Consider the following 21663-nt stretch of genomic DNA (forward strand, 5'->3'; position numbering starts at 1 on the left):
TCAATCCAGGTGTTCATCCCTAGGAAACGAGATGATTAAAACGTAGCCAACGCACAGCACAACACCGCATGCACAGTGAGAAGCAGTGTTTAGGAGCAACATGGGCAGTTCTTAACAACATGGCAGTAAACGATGAAAATGAGAAGCAGAGTGAGGTATATTGCACAATATCAAAACTCAAAACAACACTATATATCGTATTTTAAAACAAAACAAAAACAGCAGGTGTCCAAGGACACACTCAAGTGGATGTTGATAGGGATGAAAGGGCACTGGGAAGGCAGGGAAAATGAAAGAAAGTAGAACAATACAACAGCGGAGTCTGGTAGTAACAAATTATGATATTTTGCTGTGATTTTAAAGGATGTAATTAATTCAACTTTCTGTATCTTGAGTTTATAAGAAAGAAAAGATAAGTGTTGGAAACATTGGGTTATTATAGAACACATACAGATATCTCAAAGTCAAAAGAATTGGCACTGTATTCCTCAATACAGTCAGATTTGTTATTCACTTTCTAAGGAGAGATTTATTCTGAGCAAATTAACAGACTATCACATTAAATTGATGCTATTAACTTGAATGTGGGGTTTTTTTAGTTTTTATTTAATTTCTAAATTTTCCTTTGTTTTATAATTATATACGATTTCCAGGCAGTGGGAATATATACCTCATTTTTGTTTGTGTAAGTACCATTTATAGTAAAAGTAATTTAACATTAGGGGGCCTTAAGAATACATTTTCTACAAGGGATTTTTCTTTACTCCAGCATGCAAAATACTGCTTGAGAGGTGTGACTTTTCCTCACCCCGGAGATTTGATTATTATCTTAAAGCACACTGGTTTGATACCCCAACATATCTTTTTGTGCCTTCCTCAATAGCTTTAGAGTATTTCTGCAAATATCCCCTCAATCCTTCTTGCTTATTGCCTTTCATGGCCCTGAGACAACCAATTCCCCTTTGGCATATACATGCAAAAGATTGTTTCAATGGGACTCTTCAAGAGCAAGATGCTGGTTATAGCTGCAGAAAGTCCTAGGTGTTTGGAAGGCATTTAAAGTAGTACGTGTCCTAGATAACATAAAGAATGCATAAATGCAGAAAACGTTAACCCCCTTCATCTTGGAAAGAAGGGGATTTTGTGATCTATATAAACTAGGTTAAGATGTTGCCGTTAGGTACTGACTTGAGAGGTAACATTGCTCTCTCCCGTGGAGTCTCTTGACTTTGTGGGGATCATATTTTTTCCAGTTCACGGCAATAAGGATCATAACACATTACAGATATCCCAAGACCCAGCAAAGGTAGACTATTTCACTGTTCAATGTTTTTGTCTAAGTTCTTCTCTCTTCTCGAAATGCATCCTCCTTCCTTCTACACAGCCGCCATCTGTCAAACTCTCTAAAAATTTATCTCAATGAATGTCTTCCACTATCTCCAACAAAAGGTCCCTTCTTTTTTTTGAGACGGAGTCTCGCTCTGTCACCCAGGCTGGAGTGCAGTGGCACGACCTCAGCTCACTGCAAGCTCCACCTCCTGGGTTCACACCATTCTCCCGCTTCAGCCTTCCGAGTAGCTGGGACTACAGGTGCCCGCCACCATGCCCGGCTAATTTTTTGTATTTTTAGTAGAGATGGGATTTCACTGTGTTAACCAGGATGGTCTCGATCTCCTGACCTCAGGTGATCCAGCTGCCTCAGCCTCCCAAAGTGCTGGGATTACAGGCATGAGTCACCGCGCCGGCCCAAAGGTCCCTTCCCTCTCCCCCAAAGGTCCCTTCTATCAAGAGGGTGTGATCTCTTCCTCCTTTGACTCCCATGCTTCTGTTGTGACACTGAGGACTGATTTAGCTTTATGGTGCTCTGGAATTGTGTTGCTACTGAGGCCTTGCAGGGTGGGGATGGTGGCTCGTTCACTGTTACAGCCCATGTATAGGTGAGGGGCAACATGTACCCACAAATGTTCCAGGAGATAAATAAAAAATACAATTCAGCCTCTTATAAACCATGCTTGTTGATATCTCTGCTCCTTTCAGAAAGTTAATTCATTATTTTGACTCCATAATTTTCCTACTAATTCACCCTATGTCCAACTCCAAGAAAGAAAAAAAATTATTTCATCTTTGCAATAAGCCTATAGGCAGGCAGCATTGTCCTCAGTCTGCAAATAAGCTAAGGCTCAGAGAGACTGTATGCTGTCACTTAGGTAGTAACTGGCAAGAGCTGGCATTCAGACCCAGATCTGCATGATTCCTCATTCTATTCTCTTTCCACCACACTGGGCTGCTCCTTAAAATAGAATGATGCTGATGAGTACTGTGGGAGTCCTCGTGGTCACGGTCCCTCATGCAAAAGCACCTTGAAAATTGTGAAGTATTATCTGAAATCTAACTATTATAATAGGTGTTATTAGTGCAGCTTTTCCCACCACCATTAGCAAAGAAACAGCCATGACCTTATGTAAGTGGTTTGTTCTGGTCATTTCCAGTGTAGGGACAGCTGGGACATCACACCTCACCAATGCCCTGCCCTGTGAGGGGGAAAGGAATACAGAAGTCAGAGAGAGGTTTGTCACCCTTTGATTCTGAGCTGTCACTATAAGGACAATGAGGGGTCTTATTAGGACCAGATGGGGAGATGGTAGGAGGATGCCTGTTCCAGGTGGCCTTGTAGGGTTAGGGCTACACAAGTTGTGCTATCCACAGGCTCAAGTGTAGGGATCGGGGGTGCTGGATCCAGCCAGGGCTCTGTTCACCAAGCTGTGTGCCCCGTGAAGAGGAAGGGGCAGAGGCACACTGAAGCACCAAGCCACAAGACTATCTCCCCAGACAGGGCACCTTTAAAAAAATCTATCCTTACAGGGGAAGAGGGGGAGGAAGATTGAAGCTTGTGTGTGTGTGTGTGTGTGTGTGTGTGTGTGTGTGTAGTCCACTGTTTTAGAATTTTCCCCAAGCATCCATCAGTTTGCCAAGCTCTATGCCAGCCCTGTGCCAACCCTGAGGTGCCACACAAACCAGCAATGACCTCAGCTGTGTGGTGGGGCATGCAAGAGAACCTCTGCCAGCTAATGCAGGGCAGCCATAAGCTGTCAGACAAAAATATTTTTCAGTTCCTGCTGACTGGACCTGGGTCTGAACCAGTGACCTCTCAGTAAAAATCTCTCGTCTCCATTAATTCAGCCAGCTCAGCCCAGCTCCTGATTATGGTTGAGTCCTGAAGTCAGAGCCTTTGGCTGGGGACCCAATGCTTGCTGAGGTGCTCTGTGCAGGAATATACTGGATGAGCTTGGAGCTGGCTTGCTCTACTGCCTGTGCTCTCTCCTATCCCAATTAGTCCAGGCTGGGGGTGGGAGTGTCACTAGAGGAGATGTGACTGGTCCGTGTAGTATGACAGCTCATCAGAGCAGAGCTGTTGGTCATGTCAGTCCTATGCCAGAAGCTGATGGAGGCAAGGAGATGAGAACTCTGTGGGCCGGGCGCGGTGGCTCAAGCCTGTAATCCCAGCACTTTGGGAGGCCGAGGCGGGCGGATCACAAGGTCAGGAGATCGAGACCACAGTGAAACCCCGTCTCTACTAAAAATACAAAAAATTAGCCGGGCGCGGTGGCGGGCGCCTGTAGTCCCAGCTACTCAGGAGGCTGAGGCAGGAGAATGGCGGGAACCCGGGAGGCGGAGCTTGCAGTGAGCCGAGATCGCGCCACTGCACTCCAGCCTGGGCAACAGCGTGAGACTCCGTCTCAAAAAAAAAAAAAAAAAAGAGAACTCTGTGGGTGTGGGGGCATTTTCTGACTGAGGTTGTACGTGGCTGTGTTTGTGTGAGGTTTTGCATTGCATGTGGTTGTATGAGGTTGAAGTTTTGTGTGTGGTGTGTGCATGTGGTGTGTAAAAGAATGCAAGTGTGGTTATGCATTTTTATGATTGGAAGTATATAGGTGTGCAGTTGTGTGTTTATTGTATGTTTGCTGTAGGATGCTGTGCATATTCAGTGCAACAGTGAGACAGAAAATTTGAGAAAGAAGGTTAGAAAGAGAAGATGTAGGAGGTAAAGTGGTAGATCCAGGAAGGAAGAAGAAAAGTTGCTAATGGAAGAGATGCAATGATTGAGAGAAAGGGGAAGAGCCTGTCCTTTAGGGCTGGTGGTTCTCAGAAGCAGAGGACTGGAACATTCTCTACCAAATGAATGTTCTGAGGTCCCCATCAAGATGCCAGGTGAAAGGGGTAATGGAGAGAGGAGAAGCAAGAGCAACCCCCCTGCCTCCACTTGAGTGCCCAGCAGAGCTGCAGACTGCCACTCAGGCAGCACATCACTATGTCAAGTGACAAGCCCCAGGGGCCCTCAGCTCCAGGACTCTTATTCTCAGCTTGGTGAAGTGAGGCTCCTGAACCTCAAGATATGGAGTCAAGCCTGCTGTACTCTCACCCCTAGACCCTCAGGTCAGCAGTCCTCAGGTGGGTGGAACTCAGGCTCTCAGTGGTCCTTGGGTCAGGGCAAGGACAGTGCAGGAAGGAAGTGCTACTTTCCTTTGACTTCACGGGAAGGAGAAATGAGGCATGGGGCAGTGAAGCAGGTTTGCCAGAGTCCATTTACTCTACACATCAACCTGCTGCATGAAAGGTGGGAGGTTAGGAGCTCACACTCTCGGGAAGCAGGCCAACTCTGTGGGTGAGGAAGTTATTCTTGCGTGTTCCACGTGGTATGCTGCTAAGGCCAAGAGTGACCTGTGCTGAGGGCAAAGTAAAACCCCATCACTATTCACCTCACCTTTGGCACAGCTGCTAAATCATGGGCTTCAAAGGCCTGGCTAGGAACACACGAGGAGGTGCTAAGTACCTTGCAGAAACCTTCTATTCTCAAGTGGTCCCAATGGCTAGAACTTTTTCAGAGCTAATGCCCATGATCTGGCAATATATCTTCCCTTCTCTCTTCTTCCAGTCGTTTATACCACTCAAATCTTCAGTGGGGTCAGACAGACTTTATGATAAACACATGTCCATTGATTGATTGAAAACAGAGGCTCACAAATTGCGATTCTCTCCAAAATTCATACTAGAAGACAGAATTTCTCCTTTCCTCTTTTGTCAATCCCTGGAGTCCATTTTCTGGAAACAGAACCAAATTAGAGGAAGAGAGGGAAGAAAACCAAGTCTAAAGCACTGACTATGCACAAGCTGCTGTGTTTTCACATCAATGTTTTAGGCACTGCTGAGCTGAGCTAGACCAGAGGAAGTTGGCAAATGTTCAGTGAGGGATTCTCAAACTAAGCAGCACTTTCCAGGGTGAGAGAAGGGGAGAAAAGAGAATGGGGGTGGAAGCCACCTCTGCCACTACTCACCCACGACTCCACTTCCAAAGATGCCAAACATTGGCCCAAAAGTCCCAGCTCATCAGAAACCCCAGCTAGCAGCTCAGGCCTCCACTGGCAGAGGTAGTTAGAATCTCATGTCAAAATCCTTATCAGGTAAGTGAGGCTGGCGAAAGAATCATGGCCTCCCCCAGAAGGCTGGAGCTGCAGCACACCCAGATTATTGAAAGCAGCTGAGGACAGGGGAAGACTAGTGGATCAGAACCCAACTGAAATAGATTCTCTCCAACCCATTATGTATAAAAGCAAAGGGCAAGGTGTCTGCCAAAGATGAACATATCCCTGCAGCAAGCTGCTTTTAAAGATTGTGTGCCAGCCAGGATGGGGAGAACTGGGAGGACATCCTCTTCCAGATGAAGCAGTAAGGTGACCAGGCATGTTGACCCATGGGCTCCACTTCATTCTTGCTTGTGTGTACTGGTGCACCAAATACCTCCCTTCTTCATCTTCAGAATGATCCCTTTGTAAGAAACCAGGAAGGCTAGTTGAAGATCTTGGCAGCAAGACCCCAGGAGCCCAGGACTTTGTCAAAAGGCTCAGAGCTTTTTTAAGCACTGCTTCTTCAGTCTCCCCAGCCATCAAATGGGAAGAACGGTCCCTGTCCTGCCTCTCTCATAGCATCATTCTGTGAGCCAGAGGACTGATGTCTATACACTCTGGAGGACTGCTCACAGAGACCACAGCTGCAAAGCCTCACTGCTGCAGGATCAGGCCACTGGGATAACTCCAGGAAGTGGCAGGTATGGTGGGGAGGAGGGCCTGCTAGAAAAAAGTAACCTGGACTTACACATGAAGTCCTTTTGGTGTCATTTTTTTTTTGCCTTCATCGCTGTTCTTAATTTTTCTTTCACCAATTTTTTTCTGGATGTAAATTTTTGAGGTGGATCTGGGTTGAATGCTAGAAAATTGACCCCTGATTTAGATGCCTAGATGCATACTGTGTGCAGAACACATAGTGTGGATGAATTCGAGACCCTCTATGGGAGAATAGAGTGACTTCAATGCAGTGTCATCCCCTCTCTGGACTCAGTTTCCACAAATTTAAAATGAAAGCATTGAACTAGCAAGAGGATCTGATGAAAGGCTGCATGCAACATGAATCAGGCCTTCTGACCAACTAGGGTGGTAAGTCAGAGTTGAGAGACAGGCACAGAGCAGAAACAAAACAATAACTCTACCATTTTGTCATGAGCTATTTAGTTCATTCAGTTCCTACAATGCCCCAGCCAGCACATGGGCTGGGAATAGCTCCAGAGGCAGGCCCTGGGGACCTCAGTCGCCCTGGGCCCTGTGGGAAGATCACTGACCCAACCAGCAGAAAGAGAATTTTCCTACGGATTATAGATCTTTATTGACTGGTCATGTAACCCTGGCAAATCCTCTCATCTTTCTGTGTGCCTCAGTCTCTCTATCAGTAAAATCTGTTGTATACCTCCCAGGCTTGCCATGAGGATCAAGTGAAAAGATAGTTATACAAACCCTGTGAAGGCATAGACTGTCCACAAATAAGTTTCTGTTATTCAATATTTATGGGACTCTCAAAAAATACCCAGAGTTATCACAGACATTGGAGAGGGAGTGAGACGTTGGTGAGGACGGACCCAGAGACCACAGCTCCTTGGATGCATAGAGCTCCTGTTGGATTATAGGAGAGAGGAACAACTCCAGAAAGTAGCTGGACAAATCATGGAGCACTGAGTCTACAAGTCCCAGAAGTGGAAGGAAGTTCATTCCTCTCTACTGACTCAGCAGAGGCTCCAGGAGAAACAGAACAAGAGTTGGGGCCTTAGAGATAGGAGAGGAGGCTCCAGGCGTACAGAGCCCTGGGAGTGAGGGGCACGCCTCCAGGAATAGCATTAATGTCTGGCACCCACCGCTGCCTGAAAGACACTGTGCCCAGGCACAGTCAGGATGTGTGTCAACATTATCGCGATGCTTAGAGTTCTTGGGTTTGGGCGGTGCCCCCAAGTAATGTTCCATTCCATTCTTCAGTTACATGTACATCCCACTCACACTGATTTCCTGCCCTCCACCAGACATCTGGTAGAAGAACCAGGCAGCCCAGTCAACAGTGAGAACGGAGGTCACAGACCCATGACCAAGCAGAGCCATGCTTGCTGAGGCACCAGACACACAAATGCAGAAGTATTTCAGGCATTCCAACCCCAGCTGACTTCATGAGGAGCAGGAATGAGCCATCCCCACTGTACCCGTCTGAATTCTTAATTAACCCCAGAGCTTATGAGAAATGAAAAAGATAGTCACTGTTTTCAGCCCACCTAAATGTTGGTGTAATTGAGAATGAAATAGGAACTCAGAGCAGGGGTGGGGCTGTGGAGAAGCACTTCTTGCAGGAACATCAAGGAAGACTTGGCAGGGGCAGTGGGTTTGGGTTGGGCTTTGAGAGAAAAGCGTTTCTAGACCTTTTCATCCTGCCTCAGGTTGTACCGCTCCACCCAAGAAGAGGCCTCCCGCTGCTTCACAGCAGGGCGGGAGTAAAGCAAATGTCTTCCCATAGCCAGGGATTGTTCTGCAAATCCCTAATCAATGAAGAAAAATTCAAAGAGATTAAGGTAGCTGCCATACTGCATGTGCCTCCTCTCCCTGCTCCCTGCTGGACATTTCTCTCCCTGACTTTATTTTCTCCCTCTTTATTTCCTCCCCCTCTACATCTGTTCATCCTCTGTCCCTCCTCCCTCCCTCCACTCTTCTCTCTCCTTCCCTCCAAGAACTTCTTCCCTAACTCTGTCTCTTTGCCGCACCTCTCTTTCTCCTGCCTCCACGGCAGCTCTCTGGCCTTTAGAGGCTGCATTCACTGCTCATAAATTTAAGACCAGACAAAGCTGCTCTTTTGATGGACCTAGAAGGTGGCATTCCTGCTTTCATCCCCAGCCGCTGACACTACCCAACCTCAAAGGCAAAGAGCTTGGCCTCCTGACACTTGCCTGTCTTCATGTTTTAGGAAGAAGAGAGCAGAATTGAAGCATGGGGGGTTAGGACCAGAAACCACAGGTGAGCAAGGAAGGGAGGTGGATTCAAGCTTGTGAATAGTAGTTGTCAGAAATCCAGATTTGGGCAAGAATAACCATGATGATATGACGTGGTGGTTCATAAAAGCTGGTGTTTACTACATCACCCTATCAGCGTCTCGAGGCACTATTCTATATGTCTTGTTTCCTTCCTCCTGTGGGGTCTCTCCTAGTTACTCCAGTCATCACGTCCGGTCCCACTGTGAGTCCCACCTCTTCCACAAAGCCCGATGGACTCATTCCTATAGCCCTGAGCAGCCCTTTTGCACAATTTGGCTCCTGATCATTCCCTGGCCTGTCTCCTCTTGGTGTTGCCTGTGTGTAAGTCTTATCTCCCTACTGGGCCTCCCCTAGGGCCCCAGCCAGGCCTAGTGCTTTCTCTGTAACTAGGCAGAGTCTGGCTGGGTGCTGGGAATCAGGTAGGAGATTGATAATGTATAATCGATTAATTGATAACTAGTCTCATCCAAACCTGTGAGGCAGGCAGGGATGAACATCTTCTTTCTATTACTGTGATGTCAAACAGAATGGAGCTGGAGGGCATCCGTTACCTATCCTCGGGACCCAAAGAATATAGTTATTTCATTAACTCTGCAAGACATTCCATGGTCTGGGTGTGGGGGACAGGGTAGGAAGAAGAGGCCAAGAAGGCCTATGACTGGCTTCCCTCGGGATGGGGGTACCCTCAGGGTCTCACCTGCTCAGCTGTTTGGGGTGGAGGTCATGTCTACAGAGTGAACACTTATAGTGCCTCAAGAATAATGACCAAGATTTCAGATTTGGTTTCAGATAGAATCGTATTCAAATCCCATTTGGGCTAGAAATATCTCTAAATTTTGTTCTTCTGTGAAATGGGTTTAATGTCTACCTCACTGATTTGTTAAAAGGATTACATGAGATAATTCATGTAACATCCTCAGCATAGCCCTTGGTAAGTGGACAAAAATTGACAGATACTGTTATCTTTTGAGGTCACAGGCTCCATGCTGCCTGGGCCTTACTGTCAAGGAGCCATTAGAATCCAGGAGCCACAGAATCCTCCTTCAGCTCCCCAAGCAGCCACACTGGCAAGGGATCCACCCACCCTGGGCTCTGGCCCCTCACTCAGGGACGCTGCCCTCTCTTTTTCCCCTCAGAATCCCAAGTGAGACGCTGGTGCCAGTCAGGCCGGGTCGTTGCAAGGGTTCATTCCCAGGAGGAGTACGAGGAAGAAGAGTACTGCATCTTAGGAGCAGGGGGAAAACAGCCCCCTAATGAAGCCTTTGTAGTGCACAGGCAGGCAGAGGGCTGCCCTGGACTGCTAATTCACTGGCAAGGCGAGAAAGATGAAGCAAGCTTGCAAGTAGAGGACAGGGATAAATGGCTTGTTAGCAGCATACACAGAAAACACACAAGGGTTTTTGTTGACTCTAAGTTCACCATGAACCAAGGATGTGATGGGATGAGAAAAAAAGCCAACAATAACCTACAGACAGGGAAAAGCCTAAATGGATGATTATGATATAGTGACTGAAAAGAAGGAGGGGGAAGTCCTACACTACTCTGTTAGATTACGGTTCTCAAGCCTGGCTCTCACCCTTTAAATGCCAGAAGAGACAGTGTGTTTAGAAAAGAACAGCCAAGACGGCTGAGGTTGGAGAACTGTGACTTACAGGAACCAGCTGAAAGACCCAAATACTTTTAGTCTGGGGAACTGGCGAGTCCAAGGGCATCATATCACCCAGTTGACAGGAAGTCTGAAAGGGATTCACTCTTCCATGGGAACTCAGAGAAGATATTGACTGGGGAGGGGGGTAACATGGAGATGGACTCCTGTCCAGAATAAAGAGCTCACCAGCATTTAGAACTGTCCGAGGGTGGGCCCCAGGGGAAGGCAGTGGGCTTATGTGGGCAGCATGTGAACAGAGTCTGGACCTCACTGTGGGGAGGCCAGAGACCTGGTCACTCCTGTCTTAGGAAGGAGGTTAGGCTGCATGGCTAAGGGGACCTGTCTAACCCTCAGTAGCTATTTGATGAATAGCTAATTCTTTGCATTGTTTTTCTCCTTGACCAGCTGCGACCAGCTGCAGCCAGCTTGCGTCTGGGCAAAAACATGGACCTAGGCTTCCTCCCTGTGGGGTTGGCCATGCAGGACCTGGGAGAAGAGGGTGACCTGGTTATCTTCCCCAGCTGGGATAAATTCCTATCAGAAGGGGCAGAGCGGTGGAGGTATGGTATCCAGGAAGAGAATAGAGGGGCCTCTTGCCAAACACCCACTGCATCAGGTGTAATATGGGTGTGAATGCCTGCAGGTAAGTGAAGGAAGGAGTGAGGTATAAAAGTGGACTGCTCTGATAGCTGGTTGAAACCTTTCTGAGGCAGGGAAACAGGGAGAGGGAAAGGTAAGGTGGTCAGGGCAGAACTCTAACATGTGGTAGGCTACTCTGAAAAAATCAGGGATTTCAGAATTTCCTAGATCATCTAGAACCTTTGTGAGTCTTCTATTTTCAATTGCAAAGCTTCCCTAGAACTGTGTGAACTTCTCCCAAACATACTGTTCATTCCAATGACCATAGGACAGGTAAAAGATGTCAACATTTACATAAACAACCAATGAAAGATTCAGGTTAGAATAAGCCTACTTTTCTGTTTATTGTACTCATAATCCAACTTGGTAAATGTGATCGGCACAGACTGACAAAAATCAAAGGCAGAAGAGGCTGGAATGTGGGGCTGTTAGGAAACACGCTCTAAAATGACAAAAACAAGGAAATATAACAGAAGGAAAAACTTCCAGGGATGGCCCAAAGACAGCATACCTGAGTGAATTTGCTTAGTGAAGGTAGACAAAACAAAACCAGTCAAAAGGATGACAGAATCTAAAGAGGGTGACTCTAACTTCCTACCCACCTGAAAGAGTGAATGATACAGCTAATGTTCACATGAGCAGAAATACTGACAGCTTGGTCTCAGCATTAACCAATTGGTCTTCTAAATGCTGGACATTGACTGGAAATGAAGAAATAATTGTGGCACAGTTTTGTTTTGTTTTATTTCTGCCACAACCCTGGGAAAGTTGACTTACCACTTTGGGGATTTTATTTAAAATCAGGGTGTTGGATGAGGTGACTCGATTTCTAAAGTGTCTTTGAGTCCCGGTGTTCTAATTCTCTGGCCCAAACCCATGCTGTCCGTGAGCTGGTTTTCCTCCGTGTGTAAGAGACTACTGCCAGGCCCAGCTCCTTGGCTGGCTTCCAGGTGGTGACCTCAGGACTGCTGTGGCACTCCCTGGGGCCCAGGAGGCAGGCGGGTGTGTGAAGAGGAGGAGGAAACTGGAACTTTTCTCACATTGTTCACTCACATCCTAGAGGGTCCATCAGAGGACAGCCGAGGGAGAGCATGAGACCCAGAGAAGGTTCCTTTATATCAGCGTGGTTCATAAGAGCGGCCACACAGAGCTGTGGTGTCACCTCATAGCACATTTGGTCTGGGGAGCAATAAAAGTGATTCTACTGATGAAAAGGAAATGAATAGTTGCCACTAGTCTTTTACTCGCTTATCTATTTCTTTATCCCACATTTGTGTGTTTCACCTGTAACAGGCACTGTTTGACACTGGAGATAAAAGGGTAGAGAATTCCCTTCACCTTTTCTAGTCCTAAGTGTTTTAGAGTTCAGCGAGGAAGTCAGGAGGCAGTTAGGCCATAAACAGGAAATGCCCTGCGATTATTACCTTCATGGTACAATGGAACTAGGGGCACGTATGTCTAGGTCTGCTTAAAAGAGTCCAGGACAGCAGACCCTACAAACTCCTGCTTACTGAATACCTACTATGTGCCAAAACTTGAGTAATGACAAAGATCATTCCATCCTCTTGGAAGGGAACAGTCTCTTGAGAAACCTTTCTAATTTATCATAAGCAAAAAAAAAAAAAAAAAAAAACTTAGTCATATATTAAATTTCTAATGAGTACCTGTCCTGTCTCAGGGGTGTTAAATATATGACTAAACTCAAACGTCGTATAACCCTGAGAGGTGAGTATTATTTATTGTACCCATTATACAGATGAGAACATTAAGACTCAGAGAGGCTGTGCGACTTGCCCAAAATGAACTAGGGCAATTCTTGTCTGCAGTGTCCTTTAAGATGGGACATTGCCTGGCTTTATCTCTCTGGCCAACAGTCCAAGGGTGTTGGTGCTTTGCCCTCCTGCTTCTTGTATCCTAAGGAGCAGCTTTCTAAACCTGCTGTCATGGAACGGGGGCTCCCTGCATTCCCTTGACCACTGTTAGAACCCCAGCCTCCAAACCACCAGAGCTCCAGGCCAGCCTCAGGCCCTGAGGGAGGCTGTCGGCCACATGAAGTGAGGCCAGTCACCTCCTCTCCTCTCTCCAATGTCTCTGTTCTTATCTCAGCTGCTGACGCCGCCAGAGAGCTGCCCAGTGCTCCCAATATAATGCTGCAAGCTCCATGCTGCCAAGTCCATCACCAGTGAAGCCAGCCTACTCCCACTGGCAGGAAGAAGGTCTGGCTGGCTGGACCCCGGGTTGCCCCAACAGAATATTCAGTTCCCACATCTCTGAAAACCCATTCTGGATGCTTCAGGGCCTTGCTTTTGAATCAAAACTTTCTCAGCTCCCTAGATTCATTGTTGTTGTTGCTTATAGAGACAGGTTCTCTTTCTGTCACCAGGCTGGAGTCTAGTGGTGTGATCAGAGCTTACTATAGCCTCGAACTCCAGGCTCAAGCAATCCTCCCACCTCAGCCTCTGCAGTAGCTAGGACTAGAGGCACGCACACCTCCATGCATGGATAATTTTGGAAAACATTTTTTATAGAGACAGGGTCTTACTATATTAATCTGGGTGGTCTTGAACTCCTGGCCTCAAGCGATCTTCCTGCCTCAGGCTCCCAAAGTGTTGGGATTACAGGAGTGAGCTACCATGCCCAGCTGCTCCCCTCTGTAATCACACTGTTCCTTCTTCCTGAATGACCTTCCTCATCCTTCTTTGCCACTTGAAAACCTGCTCTTCCTTCAAGGCCTGGATCATACACCACCATCTCCATGACATCTTCCTTCCCTCCCTAAGCCAGGCCTTGTCTCTCCATCCTCTGTGCTCTCCCCACAAAATGACACTTTGTACACGTGGTCTGCTCTGTGTGGCAGTTCGTTGTGGACAGCAAGTCTCTCTCATGAGCCTGGAAGCTGTGACAGTGAGGACCATGCTTTAGCTTTCCGTTTAAACCCCAGCCCAACCTAATGCTTGATAAACATTCATAAAATATAAGAAAATAAAGAGGCAGGAAGTGGAACCCATCCAGCTTGTATGTGAATACATCATCCCTTATTCATTCTTAAACATTTCTTAATCACCTGCTGTGTGCTGGGAATTATGCCATATGCTAGGGACACAAGGGTGAATAAGGCCCTTCTTTGAGGAGTTTCCAGTCTGATTGGTGAGGCATACAAGTAAACTGGGAATTTCACATCAGAAGTAGGCACAATTAACACACACTGGGAGATACAGCTACAAGAGGATGGGCATTGTCGGGGAATGCTGCTGGGAGCAGCTGATGTGTGGGATGAAACAGCACGGGGAGCCGTAGGTCCTGCTTCTTGGCATCCTCTCTTCCCTGACTTCCTCTCCTGATTGTTCGTGCACCCACTTCCTTCTCTCCTCCTGCCTGTACCTTCTTGGTCAGATACACTTTTCTTGTATGTTGCACAAGGATCTGGTTGCCCCAGCTGGTGGGAATGGAAGGACAAGTTGGAAGAACTCAGGGAGAAAGCACTAGTCAGTAGGTCAGCCAATGAGACACAATCTATCATGCCCTTGCTAATCAAAGTGTAGGCACGGATTGGCACTGTTAGCGTCACCCAGGGGCGTGTTAGAAATGCAGAATCTCAGGCCTCTCCCCAGATCTACTGAATCGGAGGTCACATTTTTAACAAGGTCCCCAGGTGGTTCATATGCTTATTATTCACATTGTAAAAGCCCTGGTCTAATCCATACCTTTTGATGAGCTTTAGTGGGAGCAGACTCAGAATCCTGTCTTGTAGAAATGGGGTCTGGGGGCGTCTCTTGTGTACCATCTACCCAAGAAATTTGCATAAGGTAAATTAACAGATAAAGTATCTTACCAGAGAAAAGAAGTCAGTATGAGAGACACACGGGGAGGAAGGGTAGCCCCACATGTTTTGCTGGACCTCAGTTTGAGTGGTCAGGTGGCTTTAAAGGCAGTTGTTGGAAGAGAGATGTCTAAGTGTCATCGTCAGCCCCAGGCTCTGCTTCCTGCCAACTGCTGTGTCCCTGCACCTCCACCCATGCCTGCAACCTGGCATCTCCACAGCAGGGAGGGTGCTTTTCCTAAGCATGGCTGTTCTGGGACTCACCCACTGGGTACTGGGATGCAATGCACCCTTCGCAGGAGGTAGTGCCCTGACTCAAGTGCCCTGGGACTGGGCAAAAGGGAGAAGCAGAACTTTGTGGCTATCAGGAACACTGACACCTGGCATCTCAGAAAAAGTCAGGGACTTACACAAGACACAGCTGTAATGAGCATAAGAATTTCCATTTATTGAGCACCTACCATGACCGGCACCATGCTAATATTACATATATTCTCTCTAATGATCTCAAGAGCTCTACAAAGAAAGCAGCCTTACCTCCCTCTTAAAATCGAACAACTGAGGCTAAAAGAAGCCAGGGACTTACATGAGTTCACACAGATGGCAAGAGATAGGGTTGTGATATACACTCAGATCTGTTTACCCCAAAGCCTACAGGTTCCCACGACCTCTCACCTCCTTGGCCTGGTGTGCATAGGGCCCTGGGGTGTGGCAGCCCCACTTGCTCAGTTCCAGCGTGTTGGGCCTCTACAAGGAGGATGATTTCCAAGGCTGAGTGAGAGCTGTACTGGGAGGCAGCTTCGCCTAGGAGCTTGCCCAGCTGATTCCCCAGAGGCCCTCCTCCTTTGTCAGAATCCAATCACAACAGTTCCTGCCTCAGTTTCCCCATATTCTCCCAGTAGGCAGCAGTGAGAGATAACTTATTATCTCATGTAGGGCTTTCAGTGTTGAAGAGGTAATAATGGTAAAGCACGTGAAAGATAAAATGCGGTAACCATTATCATCATAGTCCTGCTCCAGCCGGAACTCCCTTCTTCTCTGCAATCTAGAGTAGAAAACATTCCCTGGGAAGGCCGTTGCCAGGCACAGGGCTAGTCGCTCAACATGGTTGATGAATGGACAACTGAATGAAAACCTCCAAGTTTGTCTAATCCCACTCTTGGTTCTCCTTTGCATCCATACTCCATTACCCACATCAAATAGGGCACCCATGCAGTGGTCAACACTGTAGGGTGACTGCCCTCCACAAAGGTTCAGTGTTAAAACAGTTAATCATATTTTAGTAAATCTGCAGGTGTTCCACTCATAGGGCATGTAATTACCCAGATGGATCATTCCCTAGTAGAAGTCCAAGTTAAGGTTTTGCAAAAAGGCCCTACAAGAGTATTAATGTCAACCATCAGCAGCTGAGCCAGGGTTTCCAGAGGGCATAGCCTGTGTGGGCAGAGAGGAAACCTCTAAGATCTCTTATGCAGAATCAGAGCTGAATTCAGGGAGAGGGCTTTTCTGGGAGTGGCAAGAACAGAGGAGGAATGGGTGGTTCCCTTCCAAATAGCAAGCTGAGTCATTGGTTTGATGACGTCAGGAAAGAACGACCTTTGCTGCCACCTTTACTGCTTCTGAGCATCTCCAGCGCAGGAACAGGGACTGTCTGCACCTTGCTTCCAGCACGTGGCACAGGAAGAACCTCAGGGTCAGGCTTGGGCCCTTGGTCCTCCCCAGGGAACTCTACACTGTGTTTCACTGTGTGGTTCACACCATGCCAGGTCTCCATGTCTAGCCAGCCTGACCCACAGCATGGCCTCTCTCTTTATCCCCTCACTTCTCCTGCAGTAGTCAGCAAGCAGGAACAGGCCACTTTGAGTTTCTGGAGTATCGGAAAATGCCTTCGTAGGCTCCAGATTGAGGTCATGAAATTCATTTCACTTATACTGAGACCTCAGCCACAGCAATATTTCCTATGTCCAGGGGCACGAGGCTGGTTACCTCCTTAACCCCTGAGAGCTGTCAAAGTCCATTTGGGAATTTCGGTCACATCAGGGTCTAGCCATCCAGGGTGTGAGAACCTCAAACCTAGGTCAAGAAGTCTGGTGGGAAGAACCTGTTGAGTTCCTGGGACCATGGCATCCCTCAGAAGAGGGTAAAAAAGGTGGGCAGCAGCTGAACAACCAGGGAAAAAAAGCATTTTAATCCCATGTTAGCAATTTGTGAGCTCAGAGAGCTGGTAAGTAAGTTTTCAATCTGGTAATTGCTTATAACATTTACTTATTCAGCTACTATTTAGTGAGCACTTACCAGGTGGTGGATGCAGCTCCGCACAGGAACACAAAGTGCCACACAGCAGTGTGATAGCAACAAGTGACTGAGATGAGCAGGCCCAGGTCCCTGGGGACAAGAGGAGCAGCTGCATAACCTCAGAGGGGAGGGGTTCTCATAAGGGATGACAATTGGGCTGAATTTTGGATGACAAATAAAGTTAGGAAAGAGCATGAAATTTTCAGGAAAGTGCAGATGGTTTTAGAGAGAGGGAGATGTGGATAGGGGAGGGTGGGATGGACCTAAAAGGGTGGAAGAGGTCAAATTTTCAAACCCTGATATGCTGGGCTAAAGATATTAATGTTGTTCTGAAATCCATGGGGAGCCAGTGACAGTCTGAATATGGGCAAGTACAAAATCAGGCTTAAATCTGGGAAAGATCACCCTGAGAGTGCTCAGTGAGGTCTAGGTTGGAGGGAGAATGAGTTACAAACTATTAAAATAATTCAGGTGAAGGATGATGATGGCTGGAACTCAGGCCATGACATGGAGATGGAGAGAGGAGGACAGGATGGAGAGAGAGTTGTGAGGGAGGAAGAACACCATGAGTGGGTACTGAACACCCTTAGGGGTATCTAAGTCTAGGAAGAGAGATGGCCAAAGTTGAGCCCATTGAGGGTGAGAGGTGCAGGCTTAGGGGAAAGATGATGGGCCAGCTTTGGACATGTTGGGTTTAAGTTTTGAGGAGCCTGTGACCATCCAGGTCATGGTGCCCACTGAACTCCTCCTTTATGTCCAGTTCTCAGGAGCCAGGAGATGCAGAGACAGAGCCCCACCCAGCAGCTGGCACTGTGCAGCTGGGCAGACTTGCTGCCTTGTGAGCAAGCTGGCCATGGTAAGGAGCACTGATTCATCCAAGAGGGAGGGAGTGGGGACTGCCCTGGCTCTTCCTGGGTTGGCAGAGACCATTTAGTACCCCTGGCACTTCTACCACCTTGCCAGGGCCACTGAATGGGTTTGGCGATGCCAGTCTTCACTCAGTATCGTGGCAGTGACAGGTGGCAAGGGCATAAGTTTGCCAGACATCACAGGACAGCAAGTGAAGTTTGAATCTCAGATAAACAATAAACAAATAAATGCTTAGTATAAGTATGTTTCCAAAATTGTGTGGGATATACTTATACTAAAAAAAAGTATTCATTGTTTATCAACTTCAAATTAACTGGGTTTCTCGTATTTGTATTTGCTAAATCTAATGACTCTACAAGGGAGTGAAGCAAGGCTTACCTCCAGGAACTGATCCTACTAGGCACATAAAATTGCACTTGTGATAGCAGCAACATAATTACTCGGGCAGCCTGGACCTGTAGGCCCTGCCACATGCTCTCCTTTTCCAAGGGGGTCTTATGAACTGTACGTGTGTGTGTGTGTGTGTGTGTGTGTGTTGGAAAGGGGGAAAGGAATACCAATCTTTAACTGAAGGGTATAGGCTTTGGCATCAGCACACTAGTTGGCTCATAGCAGAACCCCAATAAATATTTGAATAAAGAGATGGAAGATGGATGGATAGATACAAATTGCTGTTCCACAAGCAGAATGACTTTGAATAAGTTACTTATCTCTCCGTCTCAATTTCATCATTAGTAAAATGGGGACGTTAAAACCTTCTTGCAGAAGTATTATGAAGACTAAATTTAAAATCTTGTGTGAAGTGTCAAGCACAGGCACTCAACAAATGTCCCATCCCTGCCCTGCCTCTGCTGGTCAGCCAGCTTGCATTCCCCCACCTTATCTACCTGTGGCCAACATGGACAAGGAGATTCTCATGGATATGGCATCCTTCTGTAGTTGCCACCCTGACTTTGGCCCATGAACTGGGACAACTCAGGGACTGGGCCTGAAGTAGGAATAGAGATGTGCTGACTTCCATCATTTGATTTTAATTTTTTAATGCAGTGAGTAGAAGGTGGGGCAATTACAAGTGCTGTTCTCCCTAAGTGAGGATAAACTGTCTTTGTAAATTAATGTTCATTGACTGACAAGCCTTCACTCTCCATCCAAAGGCAGTTTCTGCAGGCCTTCTCAGTGAAGACAGCCACATCCAGGCCACAACCTGTGCATTCGCAGAGGTGAATTCTAACCAGACAAGAAGACATCCCACAGCTCTTTTTGCTGGCAGCACTTGAGAAACTTCCAAACCCCTCTCCAAGCCAAATGAGACCTGGGATCCCTGCGTTTCAGGTGTGCTGAGGAGGAGGAAGCAGGTGCATCCTCCAGGGCTTGGGTGTGATTTATCATTGTCATCAGCTTGCATTCATATTCCTTTTCAATTCTGCAGCACCTTCTGCAATGCTGCTTCCTGCTAGGCTGGTCACCACTCTTTTCCCCCAATCAATAGACTCACTTCTTATTCCAAGTCTGCATGTCTCTGCTCATTCCTCTGCTTGGAAACGCCCTGCCCCAGTGCTGCTCCAAGGCCTCTTCTGAGTTTCAGCTAAGGCTGAGCAACATCCTCTGACCTCTGGAGCTACACAGGGCCCTTACCTGTCTCAGAGTTCCCAAAGCAGGTGCATCTGCATCCTTCACCAGGGTCCCTTACTAAAATCTGCTTTGAGCTTACTACTTAACTAGTTCCTCTGAATGCCTTGTCCGCTCAACCTGATGGCAAGCTCTTGGAGGGAAAGGCAGAATGTGACATTTCTTTCCTGTCCTTCTCAAGCCCGAGCCTGCACTGACCCAGGAGGAAGCACTCGATTGATGATTAGAGAATGGGTGAAAGAATGGAGAGCCAGCACCAAGGATGTTCATTTGTCCAGAGAATTAGCATGGCTGCAAGCCTTGTGGGGAAGCAATTAAACAGACAGGGGTCCTGCCCTTCAGGGATTTATAAACTAACAGAGACAAGGTGACTCTGATAGAGAATGTAGAAGCATTCAGAGGAGTGAGCAGGTGCTAGATAAACAGTTAAGTGTTTGCTTTATGTGCAAGCAAAGGGGCAAGCATATGTGGGGTGCTGGAAGAATAAAAAGGGAATCTCAAATGTGAGCTCATTCGTTTAGTCATTCAACAAAGGCTTCTAAGTGCCTCCTCTGAACTCAGCTCCATGCTGCTAGCTGAGGATGTACGGATGAATGAGTCTTGCTTCCTGCCCCTCAGGGCCTCACAATCGAAGTGAGTAAACATTTCCCCTCATCCAGACAGAACCAGACAGCCTTCTTTGCAAGGTCAGATTTTAAGATCTGCTGGTATGGGAGGGTAGAATTAGAAAGAACTGAGAGTGCAGGACATTTCGGCTTGCCAATCATAATAAAAAGCAATCAGTGTGTAGTTATTATTGGTTGACAGAGCCACAAAAGATGCACCCAAAGAACAAACAACTCAAAAACAAAACAAAACAAAAAACAAAACACACATCCGGAGACTTGAAGTGGCAAAGTATGTGGTACAATCCACCTAGGAGATGCTGGAGGTGCTGATGCCTACACTTCCCCTTCACCCTCTCACTGTGGGGCCCAGCACTGTGGAATAGCGCTGCGTGCCTCAACTCTCTTCCCCATCCTGATGTCAAAGAGGAAGCGAGGGAGATGGATATAGTGGTGCAGGGAACTGGGGGAGTGAGGGTCTAAAACCAGGTGTCCATTGAACAGGGTCTGTGTGTGTCCAGCTTGACCAGGGAGGAGATGCAAAGGGAGGGGTCCTACCTGGGGAAAAGTTAAAGGAAAAGGGAAAAGGGCCAAGGAGGTATAGAAAGAAAGGCTGGGGATGCAGGGATGAATGCTCATTTTCTTTTCTTTTTACCATGAGATAGCTCCCCTCCTGAGAAATTCTCTTTAAAATGGAACAGAAAGACATAGCTCTGAATGGCAGCTCTGGCCTGGAGCTGGACCCCTGGAAACCACAACCCAACTCCATCAAAGTCCATTCTTTATATTTGAGCCGAAAAGCCTCCTACCAGGCTTAAGCTGTCAATCTTGCCCTTCTCCACCCCAATCCATCTCACTTCACTACATGCACATGTGCACATGAATGTGCACACACAGCACACACACACACCACTGGCCTTACCACACCACCCCATGGGGTTAGGGGGAGCAGTATGTTGGAGACCAGGGTGGCCAGCCACTCCCTTTGCTAAACTGAGACAGTCCTGGGCAATCTGGACGCTTGTTCACCCTACAGTGGCCTGACTTCTCCAGGCTTGGACAGCAATGTCCTAGCGCCAGGCCAAGTGGCCTCCCTGGGCATTTCCTCCCCAAGTTCCCTCTGCCGTCTCAGTCCTGCTCCTCTTATGCATCCCTTGGCAGAGAGGAGAGGACCAGGCCCTCCAGCATCAATCTGCTGGACTTCAGAAAACCTGTCCTGTTGTGATGGATTTTTTAATTGGATTGTGACAAACATTTAACACCTAATAGAGCTCTTACCCGCACAGCTAATTAAGAATGTGACTAATCTAATTTAGTGAGAGTGCAGAAAAAAAGAAGGGAAAGCCAGGAGAAGGGGTAGCAGGATTTGGGAAGATGGGGGTGGTTGAAGTTGCAAAATGACTATAGAGCTTATTTTTTGTTCAGTGTGAGGTGGGGACTCTGACACATAATGTAGAAAGATTGCATTAAGTTTGCAAGACAGAAGCAAAATGTTGGCAAGTTGCAGAGCAGCCAGGCAGACAAGGACCTCTCTTAGCTTCTCACTCTGTCCCATTGTGCACGTCGGCTTGTCGCCGCTGGCTTGTTAGCAATGCCTGAACGAACGGGCTTTGTGGATCCTCTAAAGCTCTATGGATAACTGCTGAGTATTACAAGCCTCGTTATGAACCTGCCTCACGGAGGGTAGCACGGCTTGGCACTGCCAACCCAGAGCCAGTGGGCCCTGTAACCCTTTGTGGAACCCCATTGTCATGGCAGACAGCAG

The 21663-nt window shown here is 47.4% G+C and overlaps 1 protein-coding gene across 6 annotated transcripts in view; it reads right to left on the minus strand.

Moving 5' to 3' along the window:
• TNR (tenascin R) overlaps nucleotides 1-21663 on the minus strand; it is a 428883-nt gene that overhangs the window by 330973 nt on the left and 76247 nt on the right. The gene's annotated exons all lie outside the window — the stretch shown is intronic.

Source organism: Macaca fascicularis, chromosome 1 (genome assembly GCF_037993035.2).
Source record: "Macaca fascicularis isolate 582-1 chromosome 1, T2T-MFA8v1.1".
NCBI lineage: Eukaryota > Metazoa > Chordata > Mammalia > Primates > Cercopithecidae > Macaca > Macaca fascicularis.